Source organism: Symphalangus syndactylus, chromosome 1 (genome assembly GCF_028878055.3).
Source record: "Symphalangus syndactylus isolate Jambi chromosome 1, NHGRI_mSymSyn1-v2.1_pri, whole genome shotgun sequence".
Classification (NCBI taxonomy): Eukaryota; Metazoa; Chordata; class Mammalia; order Primates; family Hylobatidae; genus Symphalangus; species Symphalangus syndactylus.
In genome coordinates, this window is record NC_072423.2 from 96,748,506 (window position 1) to 96,754,906 (window position 6,401).

Consider the following 6,401-nt stretch of genomic DNA (forward strand, 5'->3'; position numbering starts at 1 on the left):
TCACTCTGTCACCCAGGCTGGAGTGCAGTGGCACCATCTTGGCTCACTGCAACCCCCATCTCCTGGGTTCAAGTGATTCTCCTGCCTCAACCTCCTGAGTAGCTGGGATTACAGGTGCGTGCCACAACACCAGCTAATTTTTGTATTTTTAGTAGAGACAGGGTTTCACTATGTTGGCCAGGCTGGTCTCAAACTCCCGACCTCGGGTGATCCACATGCCTCGGCCTCCCGAAGTGCTGGGATTACAGATGTGAGCCCCTGTGCCCAGCCTAAATACACCTTATTTAATACATATTGTTGATCCATTGACATTGACCCCACGTTGCCATGGGGGTCAATGAGCACTAAAAGTCATGCCTGAATGAAGCTTATCTAACTCGGGCATTTTCTCCCAAAGGCACACATAGCCTTCTCGATCGTGGGAACACTAGACAGCCTCAGCACTGCACAGGGGCCATTTTAAATGGTGAAATCACCAACAAGAAGCACAAAACTGTGAAAAACGTGACACTAAATAGACTGTGAAAAGGACACTTGTTTACGGGTCGGAGAGCTGAAACAGGGAGATGAGTGCTGACTGCTTCACCTCAGCGGGTGACTTTAGTCTCTGGAGACACCAATTTTTCACCACTCCGTGTGTGCACCAGCTTTCAAATGCCCACAGAAAGGCCCAAGTATTGATTTCGGGGTTACAAATAAATTTAGCTAGAGGTGAACCCACAAATACAGAATCCAAGAATAATGAAGATGATTTGAATCATATGAGGTTATGTTAGAAACACCCCACCTATGCACCCCTGAGTACTTCAGTGTATATTTCCAAAATTGTTGTTTCTTACATAATCACTTTGGTAGTTATCAGAATCTGGAAACTCACCAGCAATACAATATTATAATTTGATACATGCTTTTCCCCCAGTCCAGCAGCCAATCCAAGATCACACGATGTGTTTAGTTGTCCTGTCTTTTAGTGCCTCAGTCTTGCTTTGTTTTTTGTGGTCTTGACTTGCAGAATGTCCTTCTGTGTGGGTTATCTGATGTTTCCTTGTGAGTAGATTCAAGTTGTGCATTTGTGGCAAGAATATCCAGGGGCAATGTCTTCTCAGTGCATAAGGAGAGATGTACTGCTGTTATTTTGCTATTTGTCTATATGCTTCGTAGCTTTTCTGGACCTCATTTCCTGCATTACAAGCTTTTTGGTGTGTTTGGTTGTTTTTTTTAATAGTAAACTGTTTGAATTTCTTCTCATTTTCTTCTGTGTATATTCTGCAGCTATTTTCTTTATGATTACAATGGGTATTACATTTAACATCTGTATTAGTCCATTCTCATGCTGCTAACAAAAACATACCCGAGAGTGGGTAATTTATAAAGGAAAGAGGCTTAATTGACTCACACTTCACCATGGTTGGGGAGGCCTCAGGAAACTTACAGTCATGGGTGGAAGGGGAAGCAAACATGTCCTTCTTCACATGCCAGCAGCAAGGAGAAGTGCTGAGCAAAAGGGGGAAAGTCCCCTTATAAAACCATCAGATCTTGTGAGAACTCACTCATTATCATGAGAACAGCAACTTTGAGGTAACCACCCACATTACTTTCCACCAGGCCCCTCCCATGACAAATGGGGATTGTAGGAACTACAATTCAAGATGATATTTGGGTGGGGACACAGCCAAACCATATCAACATCCTAAAGTTATAACACTCTGGTTTGAATTTATACCAGGTCAACTTCAGTATCATATAAAAACTCTGCTCTTTTTACAGCTCCATCTCTTTTTCTTATGGTTGTTGATGTCATAAAATTATATCTTTATACATTCTATGCCCCAAAACATAAACTGACAAGCATTTTTAAAAAGTTAGTGTCTTAAATTATATAGCAAACAAAATGTGTAGTTACAAACCAGTTACAGTAATACTAGCTTTAGATTAGTTCTTGGTTTAATTAATCAATTAATTAATTATTATACTGATTTTTAATTTATTTTATTTACTTATTTATTTATTTTGAGATGGAGTCTGTCTCACTCTTGTTGCCCAGGCTGGAGTGCAGTGGCCCGATCTTGGCTCACAGAAACCTCCGCCTCCCAGGTTCAAGCAATTTTCCTGCCTTAGCCTCCCGAGTAGCTGGGATTACAGGCACCCACCACCATGCCTGGCTAATTTTTGTATTTTTAGTAGAGACAGGATTTTACCATATTGGCCAGGCTGGTCTTGAACTCCTGACCTCAGGTGATCTGCCTGCCTTGGCCTCCAAAAGTGCTGAGATTACAGATGTGAGCCACTGCACCTGGCCGATACTGATTGTTTTTTAAAGTGTAATAGTCTCTTAAATTCTGCAGAAAACCAAAAGTAGAGTTACAACCTATTGTTACAATACTACTAGCTTTTATAATTGCGCATTTATTTGCCTCTGTTGAGGACTTTACTTCTTCATACAGTTTCAAGTTACTATGTAGCGTCCTTTCGTTTCACCTGCAGGACTCCCTTAAGCATATCTTGCAGAGCAGGTTTACTGGTTATGAACTTCTTGAGTTTTCTTTGCTTTTTTTTTTCTTTTTCTTTCTTCTTTTTGTTTAGAGACAGGGCCTCGCTCTGTCACCCAGGCTGGAGTACAGTGGTGTAATCACAGCTCACTGAAGGCTCAACCTCCTGGGCTCAAGCAATCCTCCTACCTCAGCCTCCTGAGTAGCCAGGATTACAAACATGCATCACGACGCCTGGCCTTTAATTTTGTAGAGATAGGGTCTCACTGTGTTGCCCAGGCTGGTCTCAAAATCCTGGACTCAAGTGAACTTCCTGCCTTGTCCTCCAAAGTATTGGGATTATAGGTAAGAGCTATTGTACCTGGCCCCTTTTGCTTTTCTTATATTTTTCTTTTATCTCCTTAAAAATATTATTTATGGGCTGGGTGTGGTGGCTCATGCCTGTAATCCTAACACTTTGAGAGGCCAAAGTGGGCAGATTGCTTGAGCCCAGGAGTTGGAGACCACCCTGGACAACATGGCGAAACCCCACTCTACAAAAAAGAAAAAAAATTAGCTGGACTTGGTGCATGTCTGTAGTCCCAGCTGTAGTCCTCAGGAGGCTGAGATGGGAGGATCACTTGAGCCCAGGAGGCTGAGGCTGTAGTGAGCTATGATCATGCTGCTCCGCTACAACCTGGGCAACACAGCAAGACCTTGTCTCAAAAAATTTTATATTATTGATTCCTTTCTTTTACAAACCCTTATCTTGAGGGCTGACTTTAAATAGATCACAGTGAGGAAGTTGCTCTGCTATGTACAAAATCCTGACCCAGAAGCGGGTTGTCTATGAATGGTTTAGTACCAGGTTCTCCGTGAATGTGCACTCCATGATGGGCCAGCAGGGACAGCCCATTTCTGGCCATGCCCCATTTCACAGGATGAGAAGTTCTCTGTACTGGACTCCGGTCCCAGCACCAGATGGGGCACTGGCAGCACAGCAGAGGACCAGCTATCTGAGGCCAACCAAGGCTCCGCAGTGCTATCATATCATTCTGCCTGGGTGGAGTTTTGATTTAGAGGCATTCAGTCATAATCCCACAGATGGAAGCTCTGCTGCATTGGCTCTTCAGCCAAGCGCATATTCTTCACTTTTGAAAGACAGTTTTATCCAATATAGGATTCTTGGTTGACAGGTTTTTTGTTTTTGTTTTTGTTTATTTATTTTTTATTTTTTTGAGATGGAGTCTCACTTTGTCTCCAGGCTGGAGTGCAGTGGCGCAATCTCAGCTCACTGCAACCTCCGCCTCCCGGGTTCAAGCGATTCTCCTGCCTCAGCCTCCCGAGTAGCTGGGATTACAGGTGCACACCACCAAGCCCTGCTAATTTTTGTATTTTTAGTAGAGACGGCATTTCACCACGTTGGCCAGGATGGTCTCGATTGCTTGACCTTGTGATCCACCCTCCTCAGCCTCCCGAAGTGCTGGGATTACAGGCGTGAGCCATCACGCCCTGCTGTTTTTTTTTTTAATAGTTTGAAAATGTCTTGGGAGGCTGAGGCAGGCAGATCACAAGGTCAGGAGATTGAGACCATCCTGGCTAACACGGTGAAACCCCGTCTCTACTAAAGATACAAAAATTTAGCCGAGTGTGATGGTGGGCGCCTGTAGTCACAGCTACTCAGAAGGCTGAGGCAGGAGAATGGCATGAACCCAGGAGGTGGAGCTTGCAGTGAGCCGAGATCACGCCGTTGCACTCCAGCCTGGGTGACAGAGCGAGACTCCATCTCAAAAAAAAAAAAAAAAAAAAGAAAAAAAAAAAAGAAAATGTCAGCCCACTCTCTTCTGGCCTCCAAAATTTCTAATGAGAAATCTGTTGGCTTTCTTTCTCTCTCTCTCTCTCTCTCTTTCTCTCTCTTTCTTTCTTTCTTTCTTTCTTTCTTTCTTTCTTTCGTTCGTTCGTTCGTTCGTTCTTTCTTTCCCTCTCTGGCGCAGGCTACAATCTACTCGGCTTGCTGCTGCCCGCGCCGCCGACTGCCTGGGAGTGCCGGCGCGTGCCACCGCTGCCTGCCTTTTCTCCTTTGGATGCAGGCACGCGTTCGCCATCTTGGCCACGCTGGTCGCCAGCTCCTGACGCCGAGTGCTCTGCCCGCCTCAGCCTCCCGAGGTACTGGGACTACAGACGGAGTCTCGCTCACCCAGTGCTCGGTGTTGCCCGGGCTGGAGTGCGGTGGCGTGGTCTGGCCTCACGGCAGCCTCTACCCCCCGGCCGCCTGCCTTGGCCTGCCAGGGTGCTGGGATTGCAGCCCCTGCCCGGCCGCTGCCCCATCTGGAAGGTGGGGAGCGCCTCTGCCCGGCCGCCCCGTCTGGGAGGTGAGGAGCACCTCTGCCCGGCCGCCCCGTCTGGGAAGTGAGGAGCGCCTCTGCCCGGCCGCCCCGTCTGGGAAGTGAGGAGCGCCTCTGCCCGGCTGCCCCGTCTGGGAAGTGAGGAGCGCCTCTGCCCGGCCACCCACCGTCTGGGAAGTGAGGAGCGCCTCTGCCCGGCCACCCACCGTCTGGGAAGTGAGGAGCGCCTCTGCCCGGCCACCCACCGTCTGGGAAGTGAGGAGCGCCTCTGCCCGGCCGCCCCGTCCGGGAAGAAGTGAGGAGCGCCTCTGCCCGGCCGCCCCGTCCGGGAAGAAGTGAGGCGCGCCTCTGCCCGGCCGCCCCGTCCGGGAAGAAGTGAGGAGCGCCTCTGCCCGGGCGCCCCGTCCGGGAAGAAGTGAGGAGCGCCTCTGCCCGGGCGCCCCGTCCGGGAAGAAGTGAGGAGCGCCTCTGCCCGGCCGCCCCGTCCGGGAAGAAGTGAGGAGCGCCTCTGCCCGGCCGCCCCGTCTGGGAAGTGAGGAGCGCCTCTGCCCGGCCGCCCCGTCCGGGAAGAAATGAGCGCCTCTGCCCGGGCGCCCCATCCGGGAAGAAGTGAGGAGTGCCTCTGCCCGGCCGCCCCATCCGGGAAGAAGTGAGGAGCGCCTCTACCCGGCCACCCACCGTCTGGGAAGTGAGGAGCGCCTCTGCCCGGCCACCCACCGTCTGGGAAGTGAGGAGCGCCTCTGCCCGGCCGCCCCGTCTGGGAAGTGAGGAGCGCCTCTGCCCGGCCACCCACCGTCTGGGAAGTGAGGAGCGCCTCTGCCCGGCCACCCACCGTCTGGGAAGTGAGGAGCGCCTCTGCCCGGCCACCCTGTCTGGGAAGTGAGGAGCGCCTCTGCCCGGCCGCCCCGTCTGGGAAATGAGGAGCGCCTCTGCCCGGCCACCCATCGTCTGGGAAGTGAGCAGCGCCTCTGCCCGGCCTCCCATCGTCTGGGAGGTGAGGAGCGCCTCTGCCCGGCCGCCCCGTCCGGGAAGAAGTGAGGAGCGCCTCTGCCCGGCCGCCCCGTCCGGGAAGAAGTGAGGAGCGCCTCTGCCCGGCCACCCATCGTCTGGGAAGTGAGGAGCGCCTCTGCCCGGCCACCCCGTCTGGGAAGTGAGGAGCGCCTCTGCCCGGCCGCCCCGTCTGGGAAGTGAGGAGTGCCTCTGCCCGGCCGCCCCGTCTGGGAAGTGAGCAGCGCCTCTGCCCGGCCACCCCGTCCGGGAAGAACTGAGGAGCGCCTCTGCCCGGCCGCCCCATCCGGGAAGAAGTGAGGAGCGCCTCTGCCCGGCCGCCCCGTCCGGGAAGAAGTGAGGAGCGCCTCTGCCCGGCCGCCCCGTCTGGGAAGAAGTGAGGCGCGCCTCTGCCCGGCCGCCCCGTCCGGGAAGAAGTGAGGAGCGCCTCTGCCCGGGCGCCCCGTCCGGGAAGAAATGAGGAGCGCCTCTGCCCGGCCGCCCCGTCCGGGAAGAAATGAGGAGCGCCTCTGCCCGGCCGCCCCGTCCGGGAAGAAGTGAGGAGCGCCTCTGCCCGGCCGCCCCATCTGGGAAGTGAGGA